The 17794-nt window shown below is 41.6% G+C and overlaps 1 long non-coding RNA gene across 1 annotated transcript; it reads left to right on the forward strand.

Moving 5' to 3' along the window:
• The first annotated feature begins 9644 nt into the window (after nt 1–9644).
• Nucleotides 9645–13954, forward strand: LOC106957475 (uncharacterized). The gene is made up of 2 exons (XR_001426951.1): nt 9645–9791; nt 12695–13954. It is a non-coding gene; the product is annotated as an uncharacterized LOC106957475 (long non-coding RNA).
• Nucleotides 13955–17794: the final 3840 nt, after the last annotated feature.

Here is a 17794-nt window from a genome sequence, read left to right on the forward strand (position 1 = left end):
TTGGATAGAGAGTTGGGGCGGAGTGGAGGGGCTGTGCTGATGAAAAACGGAGTGTGCTGAGGAAAATCTGGGTTAATTGCAATTCATTATGTAAGCGCAATGTTTAACAATTGCTCCTGCATTGTCTTCCTAATATGCAGCCCTGGCTTGTGCCTGTCGGTTTAGATACTGCTGCTGGATGCTTTTGTTCTAAGTGGGGATACCTGGATTCCTCCTATATATTACGCATGCTTTCAGTGCTCTCTCCGTCTGCTTAGCTACATATATACATCTTTTTTTTTTCTTTTTTTTTTTGTCTGCAGGATTACTCAAACTCTCCGTGGCAATGTTCATGTGATTTGGAAGAGTGCATTTGCAAAGGAAGTGGTGTGGGGCCAGACTGCTTTCCATCTAACGTTTGACACGGAGGATTGACCTTTACTAGACATGTACTTTAAAAGTTTCCTGCTGGTTTTTACTGAAATAGTCTATACATCCGAAGTGAGTTGATATTTATTGGACATAATAAGAGGTATTACGTCAGTGTCCAGAGTTCATTATTGGTTTTAGGACGTACTGTTCTGGGTTTGTGGCATAACCAGCTTATCTGTTTTCTCTCCAGCCAAACAGCTTTAAAATAATGTTTCATTCTTAAATGTGCAATATACAGAACCAGGAACCAGGACATTTCAAGTAATTCCTCTGTTTTTAATAATGTTAGTTCTAAGGAACTGGACAGTATTTATACATAAAATTAATTTTTATTAGTCCATTACTGACTACTTTTTGAAAGAAATGTCCTTTTTTTGTTTAAACCAGGACTAAATGGACCTTGGCCTGTTTATATAAACACATTACCTTTTCATCCTAAACCTCCTTCAATTTCATACCTTGGCATAAACCAAGCATTAAAAATTAATAAATGATTTAATTTAAACAGGATTTTAGAAAGCAAAAAGCAATTGATGCAGATAAATGTAATATTATTTTCAAAGAATTGTTTCAGCACCAGCTTAATTTCTCCTTAGCTAATCTTAATGAATTATGTAAATAATAAAGTATAAAACAATTCTAAAAGATGTTCAAATCCTGTGAAATTTAACTGTAGCTTTTAGAGGACTTTATATTATATTTAAACTTTATATTATATTTATGTTTAAACTGATTTGATTCTGACTGTTTAAAAAAAAAAAAAACTGCACAATCTCCTGCTGGTTATTTGATGGAGTCAAACACATTTCCATTCTCTAATCTGGTCAAATTGGAGAAAAATGATCAGTTATTAATTGTCAAACTGTGTATGAATTGGTGTACTGTACATAAATTCATCCGAACAGGTGACTTCTTTTCATAGATGAAAAAAAACATCTGCATCAAAAAGAGCAAATGTCAAAAGGGCAAAACGATCAGCTGCCTCATTATAAAGAAATAAAGGTTTCCCTGAAACCCTTGAGCTGCTTTAAGACTTAAAGGCCACTTGACAAAGAACCTATTTTATTTGATGGCAGCCTTAAACAAAGATACAATTTGTTCCTGTTTCTCTGGTCAGCTCTATTAAACGTACCAGAAGTAGATATTGTAAGATAGTTTGAAATATTTAAAAAGTGTTGGTAATTCATAATTTGATTCCCATAAGCTAAAGAATGGACTCAGCCTGATTAAGACACACAGCGCCTCTCAACCTGTTGTACAGTCAGGTATTTGAAGAATGATCGAATCCAAAACCAAACAGAAACTTTGAAAGATCTTGAGAAAGCTCAAAGAACTATTGATCAACACTTCTTTAAATGATTAAGGATGGGGCTTTAGTTAGACTAACATTAACCGGCCACCATATTAGATACATTTTCCTTGGACCCCTTGAACTGCCTTTATTCTTTACTGCATAAACCTTAAGGAGGTGTCAAATATTCCTCACAGGTTCTGGTCCATACTGTCATGGACCAGAACCTGTCCATGTGACCAGAACCTGTCCACTAGTGTGACCACAGTTCATACTAGTGGACAGGTTCTGCAAATCCCTCAGTCCACCACCTCTGAAAGCACTATCATCTGTAAACCCAGAAGTTGGAAATGCATGAAAGTCTCAGATCAGCAGTTTCAGAAATACTCAGACCAGCCGGCACCAACAACCATGCAACATTAAGTCACTTAAATCCCCATTATTCACCATTCTGATGCTCAGTTTGAAATTGGCTTAGTCATCTGGATGGCTAAATGCATCAAGTTTCTTCCATAAATGTTTGACTGATTCTACATCTCGCACTGCAGGAAGTTGAACCTAATAAAGTGGCCAGTTGCAGTATAAAATAAAAGTTTTTATGCTTGGTTTTGAGCTCTGCGGAGCAATTTCACTTTCATTTCTGAAAGACTTCTTCTTGACTCCCAGCCAGACCCGGCTGACTAATGACAGCGTCTCCGTCTCCACATACCGCTCCATAGTAGCAGAGTGTTGTATGTTGTAGCTAAGCACCCAGCTGTGTCACTGTAACTGCTTAGCAACCGTGATTGGCGCTGTGGTGCTCATGTCTCATGAACACTCCAGATGTTTAGTGTTACTGCATCAAGCTAAAACGTCCCCATGTGAGAAAACGAGAAGAAGTAACCGACTTCCCAGCTTATCGGTGCCACATAAATTAGATTATTTGACAAAACAAAGCGCCTGCTTCTGCCTTTGTTCTGCACCAGTAAAGTGATCCAGGAAAACATTCAAACTGGAGTGTCCATATTTCTCTTTTCCTCAATCTGCCCAGTGTCTTCCAGTAAATGGAGGATAATTTTAGAGCGATAAAGAGCCCAGAGGATGCCGAGGGGAGGGAGCATTCGCTCGCGCTCGCATACACACTCTATAAGAAGGTCCCTCATTCCCTGTTGCACCTGCTGACCCACAGGATCCACTGAGATGGGCTACTGCTGAATGTGCGGCTTCTGCACGCGCTTACACACACACACACATACAGGAATGTACGCACTTTGACTAATAGGCCTAATGCTTCCTGAAGAGGGCCCAGCACTGCATTAGCTACGGATGTGGGATTGATTTAGAAACTGAAAGCCTCCTAGTGTGTGTGTGTGTGTGTGTGCGTGTGTGTGCGTGTGTGTGTGTGTGTGTGTGTGTGTGTGTGTGTGTGTGTGAGAAAGAGTAACTTGTGCACTCGTAGTTGTGTATTTTTATTTTTTTTTCCACCCCAAATTCTCTTTCTTTGGCGTTATCTAACAAATGACAAATGATGCATGTACACACAGCAGGACACAAAGTGTTTTAGGAGATGGGTCTCAAACTAATATGCCTGATTGAAATTCAAAGGATGTTGGCAAATTCCTATTTGCATTTCAAAAAAATCATGAGAAAACAAATACTGGTGGCGTAATTTAATTCGTCTCCGAGTGCGAAAGCCTCTGCGTGAATATTTAAGCTGTCATCACACAGAAAAACTCTATTGCTAAATTTAGCCTCTCCAGAAGGACTAATTAAAACAGCTTGACCTATCACATCCATTACATCGCCATGAAACTCTGGAATAACTGTCCGGTTAACGTGGGAATATTTCCTGACGTCTCAGCTTAGAGGGAGAAATTGGAGGTATAATGAATTGGCCTTCACTTAATTTAATGCTGACCACAGTTCAGACATTACTGGACAGATGTAACAGTTATCAATGGCTGAAGTAGTTATATCACCTTGGAAAAGTATTTACACTAATTAATCGCACTTTAATCAAACTACATATTGATAAAATAAGCAACATTTTAAATTGAAAACCTCTTGCTGCTAAATTATTAAATATGAGCTCAACAACAGGGATGTTTATTGTTTTTAATCTGTTATTTGGTGCAAATGCTATTTTAGCCATTCAGCTTTCAAGTCTTTGAGGAACCCCTGATCATTCATGGAAATAATTTATTAAAATATTTCTTTAAAAATGTGAACTGTGAATGTTGACATTGGCGTTGGGGACGTCTGTCCAGCTGCAACATGTTTTTAGCATTGAGATGCTTTTTTAGGCTTTAGTATTTTTGGCGATAGGCTAACTCCTTATAGCACAACCTGAACACAACAAAAAAAATGTTCCCAGCATCCAATCAGATCACTTTTTGAAGCAAAAGTGAAGCCCCGATGGGCCAAATTTAAATTTACAAGCATACCAGAAACACACGAATACAAAGGTAAACCTTTAAGTAAAAATTAAAAGTGATTAATTGCGTTAAAAATGTTAATGTTTTAAAATCTATTAATATCAGAATTAATGTGTTAAAGTACTAATTTACTAATTTGCACCTCTTGAAGATTTTTATATTTATAAAACAAACTTTTATATGAGAGACCAACACAAAGTTGTGCATAATTGTGAAGTAAATGGAAGAAACAAAATATATAGATTATGATTTTTTTTCCCTCATGTCCCAGAGTGTCAGCTGGATTTGGGTCACTTTCTATAAAAATGCTAGCTGTAGTTACCTAAGTTTAATAAGTTGCAATAAAGCTGATTTGGGTTGACTTTTCAGTAAAAGCCTGGATAAACATGGTTCTACTTCTTATGAAAGCTTGATTATAAAAACACAAATAATAGTTTGTGTTTTACTTAACATCTTTTCATTGGAACAACTAGAATTCACACAAGTTCCCCAAAGTCGGATGATAACAAAATGTCAGCTGTGGTAGCGATTTCAGCCATTCAGGGTCAGAATTTGGCGTACATGAATCAGTAACTCCATCTCGTCTTAATAACACCTTAATAGTGAGGCTGTAATGGTGTGACAGATATTTTCCCTGTAGAGATGGAAAAGTTAGTCGAGAACCATGCCGGGGATATGGCAGATCTGATCTGGTCAGAGACTAAAAACTACCTGGCTTATATGTAACACTATTTCTGGTCCAAGAAGAAAAACATCCCCAGAGCATGATGACCTGGGAATGGAAAATTTCAATTTTCAACTGAAAGTTTTGAAGGTTTCAGTCTTCAGATGATCAAACTTGGTAGAAGAGGAAAAAATAACTCTTGCTTCTGTAATTTCAGCAAAAACAAAAAAGATTAGACAAAGTGTTGATTCACAGGAATGCTGCACATTACAGATTTTATTTCTATAGGAAAATAAAATAGGGTTAAAGTTTCAACTTCGAATAAAAGCCTGATAAAATAAACTGAAGTTTATGGCAGTAACAGGTCAAAGTTCAAGAGGTTTTAATATTTTTGCTAGATATTATACATACAGGCATGCACAATTGAATAAACATTTATTTTTATTTGCATCAAAATATAAACAAACCCTAATGTTTTTATAATTTATGTGGATTATATTCCCCTTTTATCACATGAACTAAGCGTAGGTCTGAGTGTGTAAATGGGACCTGCTGATCAAACGGACCTGATTTGACCAACACTCAGCGTCTCATTACAGCAGACGTTTGGTCACTCTTCTTATTTGGATTGGAACAACAACCAAAGAGCAGAGAGATGAGCAGCACTCCTGTTTTGCTCTTAAAGCAGTGGCACAGCCAGCATAAATGAGGGCACACAGACATCCCTGCAGAGCTAAGCGTAGAACAGCTAATAACGTTCCAGGATGCTGGTGAAGCTGGGACGGCTCACAGACGCAGCAGAGCAAACAGTCGCCTATATTATTGAACATCTTGTACCTCGTCTGTAAGATGAGCTGAAAAGCTTCATTTTTTCTTTTGAACAGGATGTAAATAGTTTACATCTGTCTGTTTAATCCAGTTCAAGCTGCAAACAGACTGGAGCTGGTTGATAATAACGTCTGATTTAAGGGGATAAAATTGACATTCATCATGTTTATTTTGACACACGGGCAACTCAAAGTGTTCATATTTAATGATTTATTTTTTATGAATGGGATTTGAACTAGAAATTTCAATAAATGTCCAGATTTGAGTTCAAGTTGAGGTCAAAGGTCTGGAACTACGAGTTCGTCCCCTTTAATCAAGGAGTGTCTTAGCTGTACTGTCACTTTAAGTCTGAGATGTCCAAAATGCGGCCCGTGGGCTATTTGTGGCCCTCAGACTAATTTCTTGTGGCCCCCAATTATCATTGGAGAATGATGCAAATTTCTCCCTTCCAGCACAGATCATGTAGCTGGAACTTCTCATCTGTAATTGGGGTGTAATTATTAGACTTTTTTTCCAATGAAAAGATGTTAAGTTCAAAACAAACTATCAGTGTTTTTATAATCAAGCTTTTATAAGAAGTAGAACCACATTTATCCAGACTTTTACTGAAAAGTCAACCCAAAGCAGCTTTATTATAACCTATTAAACTTGGTTGAATATAGCCAGTGATTTTATAGAAACTGACCCAAATCCAGCTGTTCTACTGAGGATAAATTTATTTAATTGAGCACCCCCAAAATTTAAAAACTATTTCCCTTTATTTTAATACAGCAAACATTGCTAAATATGAAAGTTTTGGGTCCTACAAAAAATAAAAAAACATCCAACTACTTTATTTGCTTGGTTTTTTAATATTTTTTTAATATGCACATTTTTTGGTCTACAATTATTTTTGACTTGACAATTTTGGCCCATGTGACAAAATGTTTGTTGTTTAGTTTCCAGGTGTACGATTCTCTTTCCATTTTTTAAAATTGAAGCTTACACATCAGCAGACTTTTTTTTTTAAAAGCAGGCGATTTCTGGTGTTGCATTATTTTAATTAGGTTGACCTGAGCAAAGGGGAGCTAAAAGAAATAAAATAATTTTAAAAAATGTCTGAAAGCATATCTACGATCTTCTTTTCATGCCACATTTATGTGTGACATCGTGCTTCTTTATTGCATAAAATCCCAGTGAGATGTGTTGAAGTTTGTGGTGGCAACGCGACAAAATGGGGGAAAAGTTCAACATAGTAGAGCTTGTGAAAGGAACGAGGCCAGGCTGCAGAGGGAGTGGCGTTGGTACCAAACCAGGTGACTGGCAGCAGACGCTGGAAACGGCGAGAACGGAGGCTGAAGAAAAACGAGTTAAAGCACGCTTGGAGAGAAGAGGAGAGGAAAGGAGGGGAGGGTGAGGTGGCCTGGGGGGAGGAGAAAAGAAAGAGCAGAGAAAGAGAGAAGCAGACGTGGAGGAGGTGGGGAATTGATGAAGCAGAAAGCTGGGTTATTCCTGCTGTGAATCTATGTGTCTTTGCCTTTCCTCTGTGTGTGTGTGTGAGTATGAATGGCAGGCTTTGGCAGTAAATGAAACTGTTTATCAGATCAATATGGCCATCATCTCCCAGATGACTGTGGCCTCTACTGAAGAGCAGCCATAAATCACAACCAAAAATGGAGGACAGCGATCTATACTGTGTCCGCCGCTTTGTGCACGCGCACACACGAGCAGCCGGTGCACAAGGATAGATGCACTTCTGTTTTGTTTTTTTTCCCTGTTGTTGTTTGTTTTTCGTCTGTGGTTTTTATGCGTTTGTGCGTGTGTGTCTGTTTTTAAGATATCCGTCTCGCCTTTGATGTTCTGAAGCCGAGAGTTGAGATGAAGCAGTCACAAAATGGAGACAGAAGGACCACACCTTCTGAAATAAAGCGGCGCTTCCCACACAGTGTTACAGGAAATACGTTTACTCTGCCCGACGACTTACACGCTGGCAGTGCAGCACAAGTGTGACACATCCTCCGTCCTCCTCTACAGGGTTAACAACAGTGCTCTTGTTCCGAGTGTGACGGCCCCCGGTGCTCTCACTCTGAATAATGTAGCCTCCCGATATCAGTGACAAGAGTCTCAAAACCAAAATAGCATCTTGAGCTCCGATAAATATAGAAGGTAATTAAATCGGCAGCAGGAGAGAGACGGAGAAAAGCAAGGGAAAAAGGAAGGTCTGAGTTTTATGTGTGCAGATAAAAGTCCGCTGAGTGGAGAAAACGGTTGGATGGGAGGGAAATGCTTTTGGGGGTCTGCTGTGTTCGAGGTTCCTGTTTGGTCTGGAAAAGTGTGGGATTTGAGGGAAGTATTTCTCTAGGTCTGAATAAGAATGTATGGCAAAAAAAATTCCTATTACCAAACTAAAGTATTTTCTCTAACTATACATCTCTTAATTCACCCCTTGTTAGTCCATCTCTATATTAGACTACACGGGTTCATCCATCCGTTTGTCTAACCTTTCATTGGTTTATACCAGTTTGTCCATTTATCCATTTGTTTCTTACTTGTGCATCATCTTCTAGTCCTTTTGTCCTTTGCATCTATCCATCCTTTCTTTTGTCCTTCTCTCCGTCCGTGTATCCATCTACTCCACAATCCAAAAATGTATTTTCAAACTTTTTTGCCCTTTTCTTCATCTAGAAGCTTTGTCAATCTGTCCACATGTACATAAAATACTCGGTTTCTATTTTCTGTTCCAGACTTCCTTTCATCCTTAGTTCTGTTTGTCTGTCCATGTATTTATCCACCATTAAGTCTGACCCGTCTGTCCATCTGTCCTTCTTCCTGTAGTTTTATATAAGCCCTGATTTCTGTAGAAACGTCTGTCGTAAATTATTGATAAACTTCCTAAACTGGATTTTAAAAAATGCTAATTCTGGAAAACCATTGAATGTTTAGTTAAATGTCCACCACGCAGATGTCAGTTGTTGCCGATACCGTCTTGTTTTATGAGATTTAACGGACTCTGAACCTGGATCAGAACTCGGTGTGGCGTTGAGGCCCGGCGTGCGTACAGTGAGTCAGCAGTATTGCATTGCCTCGTTCTCTGGGGAGGAGACTCGGCTGTAAGTGGACGTTCGCTCCTGTCCGCATCCTCCTTACACACGCACAAACTTTCGGCTGCAGGATTTCAGCCGTCTTCCCTCAGTTAGGAAAACCAGAATCACACGGTTGATCCGGAATGTGTCACCACTGGCATGAATGTCAGCAAAGAGGGGTTAAAGGTTACCAGGAGGGAGTCGAGGATTGGAGGGGGGGCTCAGATCGGTTTGTCAGAGCAGCCTGGCCCCCATCTTGACATGATCCCCTCTGGGATTGAGTGTGTGTGTGTGTGTGTGTTCCAGTGAAATGTTGTGACAGAAACTGACTGACAAGCCCTTTTGCAGCTCAACACCAGCTACCGCAGAGAGACTAATGATGACAGCTCTCAGGCCCTACACATTGCTTTCTGTTTCTTCCTCTCAATCACACACACACATACAGAGTGAAATGTCTTCCTGTCCCTCACCCTCTCTTTGTCTTGTGTCTCTTCCTCAGCTACCTCTATCACACGCCCACACAGACAATAGCATTCTGTATATTGTCTCCCTGATGCAAAGCCACAAATACACGCATGTTAACATGAAGGCTCCCACAAACACACGCATGTGCTACTGCCTGCAGTCAACCAAGTCTGCATCATACACACACATTTTTTTTCCCCTCCTCTTGTATTCGGCCTTTCTTTTAGACACATTTTTCTTTTTTTCTCACACGCACACACAAACGATGCACTACTCTCTCTGTCTTGGAATTTTACATTTTGATGAAGGAGGAAGCGGAGCGACCAATCAGAGCGGCGGGAGGAGGGAGAGACCATCCGACGGGAGACAGCGGGGCGGTTCGGAGTCGGCTCCACAGGCTGCGACCGGGCTTCCTACCCCCCGGGGTCCCCTCGGCTTGCCGGGGCCGGTGGTACGATCCGGCAGGCTGCATAAGAACCCCTCCTACCCGCCTCCCCCCCACACCCACCCCTCTCCTGTCAGTGCTAGGGTGTAGCTACTGATCCCATACTACGGCGCAGAAAGCGAGAGTGAAAGGGGGAGGTGGAACATCAGGTGTCACAGCTCCACAGCCCCAGATGAGGCTGCATCACCACGACAACCGGGGGTGCCGTCAGGTGAGTCTGAGGACATGCACGCACACTCTCACAGGCACTACTTTGACACACAGATGGAGGTTCACATGACAGCAGCCTATTGTCACTTTTTGTCTTTGACATCTTCTGAACATTTTTCTGAAAGTGATTGTGTGCAGCATCTTCCGTATACGTGTGGGTTTGAAACCATCAATGTACAGCCTACGCGTGCGCGCGCCCCTGTGTGTGTGTGCACATGCGTCTGTGTGTGCACACGCGTCTATGCGTGTGTATGTACGCCATCCCTCCCAGTGTGACGGTGGTGGGAGACAAAGGGTCCCCTCCGTCTGGCGCCTCGGCACCGCTCGCGACGCCGGCATCAGATGCGAAAGTTCAGTTTCATCATCCGCATACAATCGAGGGGAGGAAAGAAAAAACTCACTAGAGTGAGGATGAACCTTCCTCCGTCTCCACACACACTTCGCCAGCGATTCCTGTCGAACTCTCCTGACTCATGACGATGAAAGAGCGCGGTCACAACGGCTGATCGCCCGGTCGGAGGGGTTGGGGCGGTGGGTGCATTCTGAGGACAACGGCATCTGAGGTGGCGGCGGTCATGACACTACTGTAACATACGGTAGAGATAGAGGGTGATGGTGAAACACAAGTGTCAAAGGCAGGGTCATCTGCCATGCACATGACTGCGTGTGTGTGTGTGTGTGTGTGTGTGTGTGTGTGTGTGTGTGGGTTCACTTTAAGGCATAAAAAGAAGGAGAAGCTTAACGTGTCCAACTGTTGGCCATTACTGACCGATGAACCCAGACAAAGGAGTCGCTGGATCATACATGCAGTCTCGTGTCATATTCTGTGGGGGTTGGTGGGTGCGTGAGAGCGATGGGGAGGTGGAGGGCGGGGGGGGAGTAGTAATAGGAAAGGAGGGTGGGGGGGCTTTGTATGTGGAACAGTAAAACACATGTATGCACAGGAATCCCGATCATCTCGGTTCTCGTCGTCTGTCACCGGCCGAGCGTGTGCGCATTGCACCGGTCTGCCCCCCCCACCCCACAGCCGACACTCGGATTCAACCTGTCCCAGTTCACAGCCGCGGTCATCTTCCCATCCCACCCTCCATCCCCCCCACGAATCTCCAGCGACCGCAGAGCCGTGGGACCGGTTCAAGCCCGTCCATATGACACGAACCGATCAATCCCCTCTTTGTGCTCGCTACTGTAATACTTGTGTTCTTATCCTTAGGTGGCCTTTGTTAGAAACTGGCCATGTGATTGCAGATCTTTGCAAAAAGGGGCTCCAGTCCTAGTAATGTTAGAGATGGTAAGTCAGCGACTATAGATGAGAAATGAGCATCTAGTGTGTGACACAATGATAAAACTGACACTTCTTTCAATTCAGACTTTCTTTAAAACAATAGATTTTCTTATGTAAGAAGCATTTATTCCACTTTTCTTTTTTCTCTCTCGCTCTCTCTCTTTTGGGGCGTTTACCAGTGAGCAGTGTGGCTGAGACATGGGTGGAGAACAGAGCTCAGACTCCTGACGTACAAGCTCACAGGTCGAACACTCGGAGAGACACATCAGCATTTAATGTCCAAAATCATAAAACAGTGTTGGGACTACTCAGCTGCTTATTCTCCAGCAGATGTATCATGAAACGATGATACGCAGATGATGCTGTGTTTTACCTTCCTTTTCTTTCGTCTACGTTTAGCTTGAGTTTTAGTCTATAAATGCACCAAGCACCAGCATGCGCTTTGATTTTAATCAAAAAACACACATTCTGTCTTCTTTAATTTGAAAAAATTGATACAATCTTGTTCTTTTGCTTTCTGTTGACTTTAAACTACTAACTTTATCAAAAATGAATTGAATTATCTTGTATCTTGAAAGAAAAAAATGGTCAAAAACAGAATCTAAACACAAATCGGTACCAGGCAGACAAAGCTGGACCAGAAGCGTTCTCTGATCTGTATCATTATTTGCAAATACTTTTTGGCGAATCGTGAGATCAAGAACAAGCTTCACATTTTCCTTTACTGTCCTTTTTCGTCTTTCTTTTCCTATTTACAACAAAATCCATTTCTCCCCCACACCGTGGACCCCTCCTTCTCATGTGTGCCCACCGTCACGGCTGCATACGTTCAGACGAGCCATGCAGCATCCGCACATACATGTCGAGTTCGCACACCGCTGCATGACAACTCGCCATCATGCATGTCCTGGTTTACACCATGGGGGCCTCAGCAGAAATAAACCCAACACACAGTTCAGGACTTTTCTTTTTTTTTTTCCAGACATTTCCAGACATTTTCAGTGTCTGCGACATGAGCAGCGTAGTCGGTGAAGTAGTACTTTTCGGTTACGTCTGGAGCAGAATTGCAGGAAACGAACGTGTAGCTCAACAATTACCCTAATTGAGCATTCCAAAGCAGCCTTGCAAAATGGCTGCCGAGCCTGTCTGTGATGGCCGACGAGTGTATAGGTCTGGAAGGCGTGTGCACGTATGGCTGCGTGTGTCTGCGTACATCATCAGCCTGTTTTTGTGTGTGTGTCTCTGTGTGTACTTTTCCTAAATCTGATTGTAATTCTGCGTTTGCTTTTTCAGTGACTGCTTTGTGTCACGGGAAGCCTCTGCTGCCGGAGATCTCCACTAATCCTTACTGTAATTACCCTCCTCGGTATACCTAGACTGTAAGGGGTATTATGTCAAACTGCCTTACTGTAACAGTTGGGTAGAGTTGGGGATTATACTTCTTTTTGCTCTTTCTAATAAAACTCTGCTTTTAAAAGGCGGCGGTACTTTTCGGTTTTGCATCTTTCGAGAACGCCAGGGTGTTTTTTTTTTATTATTTATTTTTTATTTCCCCTGCCCAGCATCGACGCATACCGAATGCGTTCTGGCAAACCGCTGACCTTGTTGTTTCCTTACAGCTCTCTGTGCCCCACCAGCCAAGCACCCGACCATCCGCCCAGCCAGCTATCCCGCAGTCTACCAACCCATCCCTCCACCCATCCCTCCATCCACCCCGGCGAAGCGAGGCCAGCGCCGGTTGGAACTGGCAACCTGCAGAAGTCATCAGGGTTAGTGCTCGTTTGGCACGCCTCAGTGCCAGAACCATCTGCAAGCATCTGGCTGCAACTTGTAAATTTATAGATCTGCATTTAAACTTAAAGCCAGGAAATGAAAAAAGATTACAGCAACAGGAAAAAAAGGGAAAAGAAGCCTTGTTTTTAAAAAAAATTCTTCAGTCAAGTGACGATGTGTCGTTCTCTGTATGTTCCTTTAAAGTCTTATAGGATATTCACTTTCAGATGATTTATTCTGTAATCTTTTCATGCTTTTACTCTTGCTGATTTCTCTGTGTGATAACCTTGAGTAAAAATAGCAGCGTTTCATGGTTTTTACAGACCTGAAGCAAACAAAGTGTAACTGGGTTGAAATGATGGAACACAAAGTTAGTTATAAAACATATTATTATTGATCTAGCAATGTTATCAATATCACTTTTTAAATATTTTATTTTTGCTCACTTTTTGACAATGCTGCTCTTTAGAGTAGCTCAAAGCTAGCATTTGCCTATAAGCGAGGAGAAAGTGTGATTAACCTTTCAGCCAGCTGACTGGAAGTGCGCAACAAAGATGTGGGGGAGGGGCTGCCAGGTTTCTTTTCTCTAGCATCTCATGAACTGTAAGCTGGATGAATGGTGATGCAGGACGTGGACCAGTTCAACCCAAATTCCAAGTAAATTATTCCACGTCCGTTTCCTCATGTCAGTCGTCTAATGCGATGCATTCAAAGGTGGCTATCTTCTCAAATGTATCGTGACACTTTCACGCACGATAAGGAACATTCTTCCATTTCCACACCCGTTCTTCCCACCGCTCCCATTAGCCTACACACATCCGCCGAGCGCAGATTATGAAGCATCACTGGATTAAGTTAAAGCCGTGCCGCTCTGCTAATAACTTAAACACCGCGAGCGCTTTGCCCATTTTTTTTTTCCCCCTGCAGTTCATCTGGGACGCACTGTTAAAAAAAAAAAAAAAAAAAGACAAAGCTGAACTAAATGAGTACCAGTGCCCAGGCCTTATCGCATCTGAGTGGGCGTGGGGCTTGTGTGTCGGCGTGTAATGGAGACGATGTGTGTGTGCACAAAGTGTGTATGAGCTCCACGTTTATACATACAGGGAAAAAAAAAAAATCTCATCCTCTATGCCTAATGTATTTGTCGAGCAGCGGTGCGGTCAGACCGAGTCGACGTGGCAACGAGGAACACTGGGCTGCACGATCGCAGGCAGCAGGGCGTGCCCCTGGATGTGTGCATTAACGTGTGTATTGCAGCGTGAGGTGGCGTGTAAGCGACTGTGAGATACCTCGGTGTGTGGATAATTGTCTCTTTTAATGTCAAAACTATTCCAGCATAATGGAGTCATTAACTTTATCCGTGTGAATACAGCAGTTCAGGGCAGCTTGATGCAAACCGTTTAAAAAAAATAACTTAGAAGCAGCAGCTGCATTTAAGAAAACACTGACGCGTCTGTTTTCTTGGTTTTACTGTCGGATAATAATCAAAAAGGAATTAATTTTGCGCAACCAGATGGTTTCATTTACATAAACTCCTGGTATTTAGTGTCATACCAACAACAGTTTAAGGAAAAAAAGAGGGGGGGGGGGGAAGAGACGACTCAGTCAGAAATGTCAGGGTAAAGGACTAATCCAGTTTTCTTAACCAATTAAATTGAAATCAAATAGATGTGCACTCCAGAGTACAAAGGAAACATGAGTACATCACTCCTGGTGTGTGTCTGTGAGTGTATACCAGTGATTGGGAGGGGAGGAAAAAAAAAGGCCTTTCAGAGCAGTGTAAAAAGGAAATGGATGCTTGGCAAATGCTCAGCCAGCATCTTTATCGCTGCTGCTCTCAGACCTGACCGCAGCATCTCCTTAATAATGGACACAGTCGCCTCTATTTATGCACTCAATAGCACCTCGCAGCCCCTCAGTATGTTTCCAGAGATAATATTTAAGCCCAAAATAAACCGCAGACGTTCGGAAGGCAGGTTATTTGCATAAACACAATCGGTTATCTGATTTATACGTAAACCTGCAGGGGGAGAGAAAGGAGATGGCGTCTGTGTATAGAGGTAAAAAGTGTCAAAAAATTAACAGAATTATTATTATTATTATTATTTTGTGGCAGTCTGCAAAGGTTCGACCCAGGCTGAGGTCTGTAGCGTGGACAGGGCAGTGCGTCCTCCATATCTTTCTGCCTTCCTGGCTCCCATCCCACAGCACAGACACCAGGCGTCGTCATCTTCCAACTCGATTTACAGACGCATTAGGAGACGCTGAGACGCGCCCATCTCGCTCAAACGCAATCAGCATGCCTCTGTGTTTTAAGAGGAAATTGAGGGTGCCATTTTTATCGACTTCTTCTGCTTCCTCCTCAGCAGACTCTGTTGGCTACAGAAAACGAAAGAAAAAAAAACCCCCGCTCAACATCAGCGGCTGGATACAGTTTGGAAGTTTATAAAATATCAAAATAACAATTCCTGAAAAATAACAAATACAAATGTGTTGCAGTTTTGTGTGGAAACATTCATAAATCTATCTTTAAGTTTTGAGTTAAGTTTTTTTTTTTTTTCCACAAAGGGTTTCACTCCAACAGCTCTGAAAAAAAAATGTATCAATATGACATGGATTCCATCTAGATCAAAACTATCAATACAAATTGTTGGCCAATTAATGAATATATATAATAATAATAATATATTGATTTAAAATTGATTTTCAAGAAATCTTACTATTAATTTCGCCTTCTGTATTTCAGTTATTTTACTTTTTTGTTCAAATCATCCAAGAAGAACTGGTCTGCCTTTGTATTAGTTTTTGCCATTTTGTTTTGTTAAATGAAGACGAGTTGCCACGGTTACACGTATCTGGTGACATCACAGGAGGCATTATCTAACTGATAAAACATCCATAAAATGTAACTTATTTTCTCTTCACGCTCATATTTCTGTTCACATTCAAAGGTGTCCACCTGTATTCTGTAGGAATATTTCAGGAACTATCTTTGAATTAGTTTGGTTCTTCTACCTCTTGTGATGTCATCAACCTAAATTAAACAAACTAGCAAAAAGAAAAAGCAGCTTTCTTCTCTTAAAAACATATGTAGTGCAATCCTGCAGCAGAAATCCACATTATATCACCAAGCAGTGATTTATATCGTCAATATACAAACATTGGTGGGAAAGTTTCCACTGTCTTTAATTTAGTAAAATTCAACAGCTCGTAAATTTGGGATTTTTGATGCAGTCAATATGAGAATCTGCTCCCATCCACTGACTTTCCAGATGAAACTTCTGCGAAGTTACCAGAGTGCACTTCAGGGAGCAATTCAGGCGAAGTCCGCTGGAGACGTCTTGCCATCCTGCAGTGGTTGCGTCCTGTTTGACCCTCAGCTAAACTTATGGCTAATTGAGAGGTCGGATAAAACTGAAAAGAGAGGCTGGGAAGCCAGACAAAGGGTGGGGGTTGGGAATGGCAGGGATGAAAAGCGATAGAGGTGGTTTTAAAAGAGCTGCTATGCTTAAAAAAACCCAACAAAAAATAAAAGTGGGGTATCAATGAAAAGGTGGTGCCCACTTTGATTAGATTTCTTTTTTAAAAAAACGGGAAAATGAAGTGGAAAAATAAGTCCCGATAAGAGCGACACTCATCATGTTTTATAGTCCTCATTTCTCCCAGTGTCACCACATTTCTTGTACCACTGTTCAGACATTTGGTTCCCCTTAAATATGATTTATTTTTCTCTCTTTCCAGTCAAATTCCCATCCTATCTCCTTGACATTTTCCTATTTCCCTTTCTAACCGCCACAAAAAGCCCCTTTATTTAAATCCCGGCACTTTTTTTTTTGAAAGAAAGAGATTGATCATGCATTGCTCCAATATTGATTTTTCACACACAGTATATGCCGACGCTCATGTGCTGAATTCATATGTGCCGTTTAAGCGGCTGCATCTCTTCAGCAAACCTTTTTTTTTTCTCCTTTCTCTTTTTTCCACCCAGCAGCATTGTAGATCTATAGCTTTCAGGTGGAGGGGGTCTCTCTTTCTCTCTCTCTCTCTTCCTCTCTCTCTCTCTGAGCATGTGGACGTTATCTTGAAACGAGGGGTTGGCTGCCATAGCAACCATATGATGAGGCAGGCGAGGCTATTTAAAGGAATTCAGCTGCTGCTCCCGTTCCCCGTCAGCTTCACACCAGTCCAGCACGAGACAAAGGCACACATGTGAAGACGAATTTAGACGCCTATCTCTTCACGTACCGCTTGCTGTTGAGTCGCTCCCAGTTTTTGTGTCAACTGGTATCTTTTTTTTTTTTAAATCACCGTAGTTTTTTGTCAACCACACAAACGCACCTTTCTTCCCTTGTTAGCAATTAAAGAAATCAAATAAAAGTGAGGCGTTTTTAATTAACGCAAATGAAAAACACTAATGCAACGTCTTGTACCGCTCGGAGCGCGCTGCACACATCCTCAATCGATTTGCATAAAATGATCGCGCACACACACAAAAGCAGCTTGCCTAAGCTAACATTGGCTGGTCAGTGGTGGCATTTCTAGCTGCAAATTTTAAATTATCTGTAGAAAGGGCAATTGTACTTTTATGCTAAGGTGTAATTTATTTATTTTTTCTGTAAAACCCATAGGATTTCACCAGAGGGGCTTTCATCAGAGGACCACCACACATGAAGAAATGAGTGAGAAGTAGAACTGCTCTGCTGCTCCATGTTTCTAAACACACATTTTTACACATTTTTACTCTCCATCTCATTTCTTATTGTTCTTTGAAACACTTAAATGGACAGCAAGATTCTGGTAGAAAGGTTAAAAGGTTAATTTCTTACCAAAACTCTTATCCTTAATTAGCATAGCTGGTTGCGGAGACAGAAGCTAACTGCTAGTTTGAGAGCAGTCGAATCCAAAGCGGACTTCCACCATCTTTAAACCAAGTCCAGCCTAGAAAA

This window comes from Poecilia latipinna, unplaced genomic scaffold, assembly GCF_001443285.1.
Source record: "Poecilia latipinna isolate Pla-1442-1.1 unplaced genomic scaffold, P_latipinna-1.0 Scaffold907, whole genome shotgun sequence".
NCBI classification, from domain to species: domain Eukaryota; kingdom Metazoa; phylum Chordata; class Actinopteri; order Cyprinodontiformes; family Poeciliidae; genus Poecilia; species Poecilia latipinna.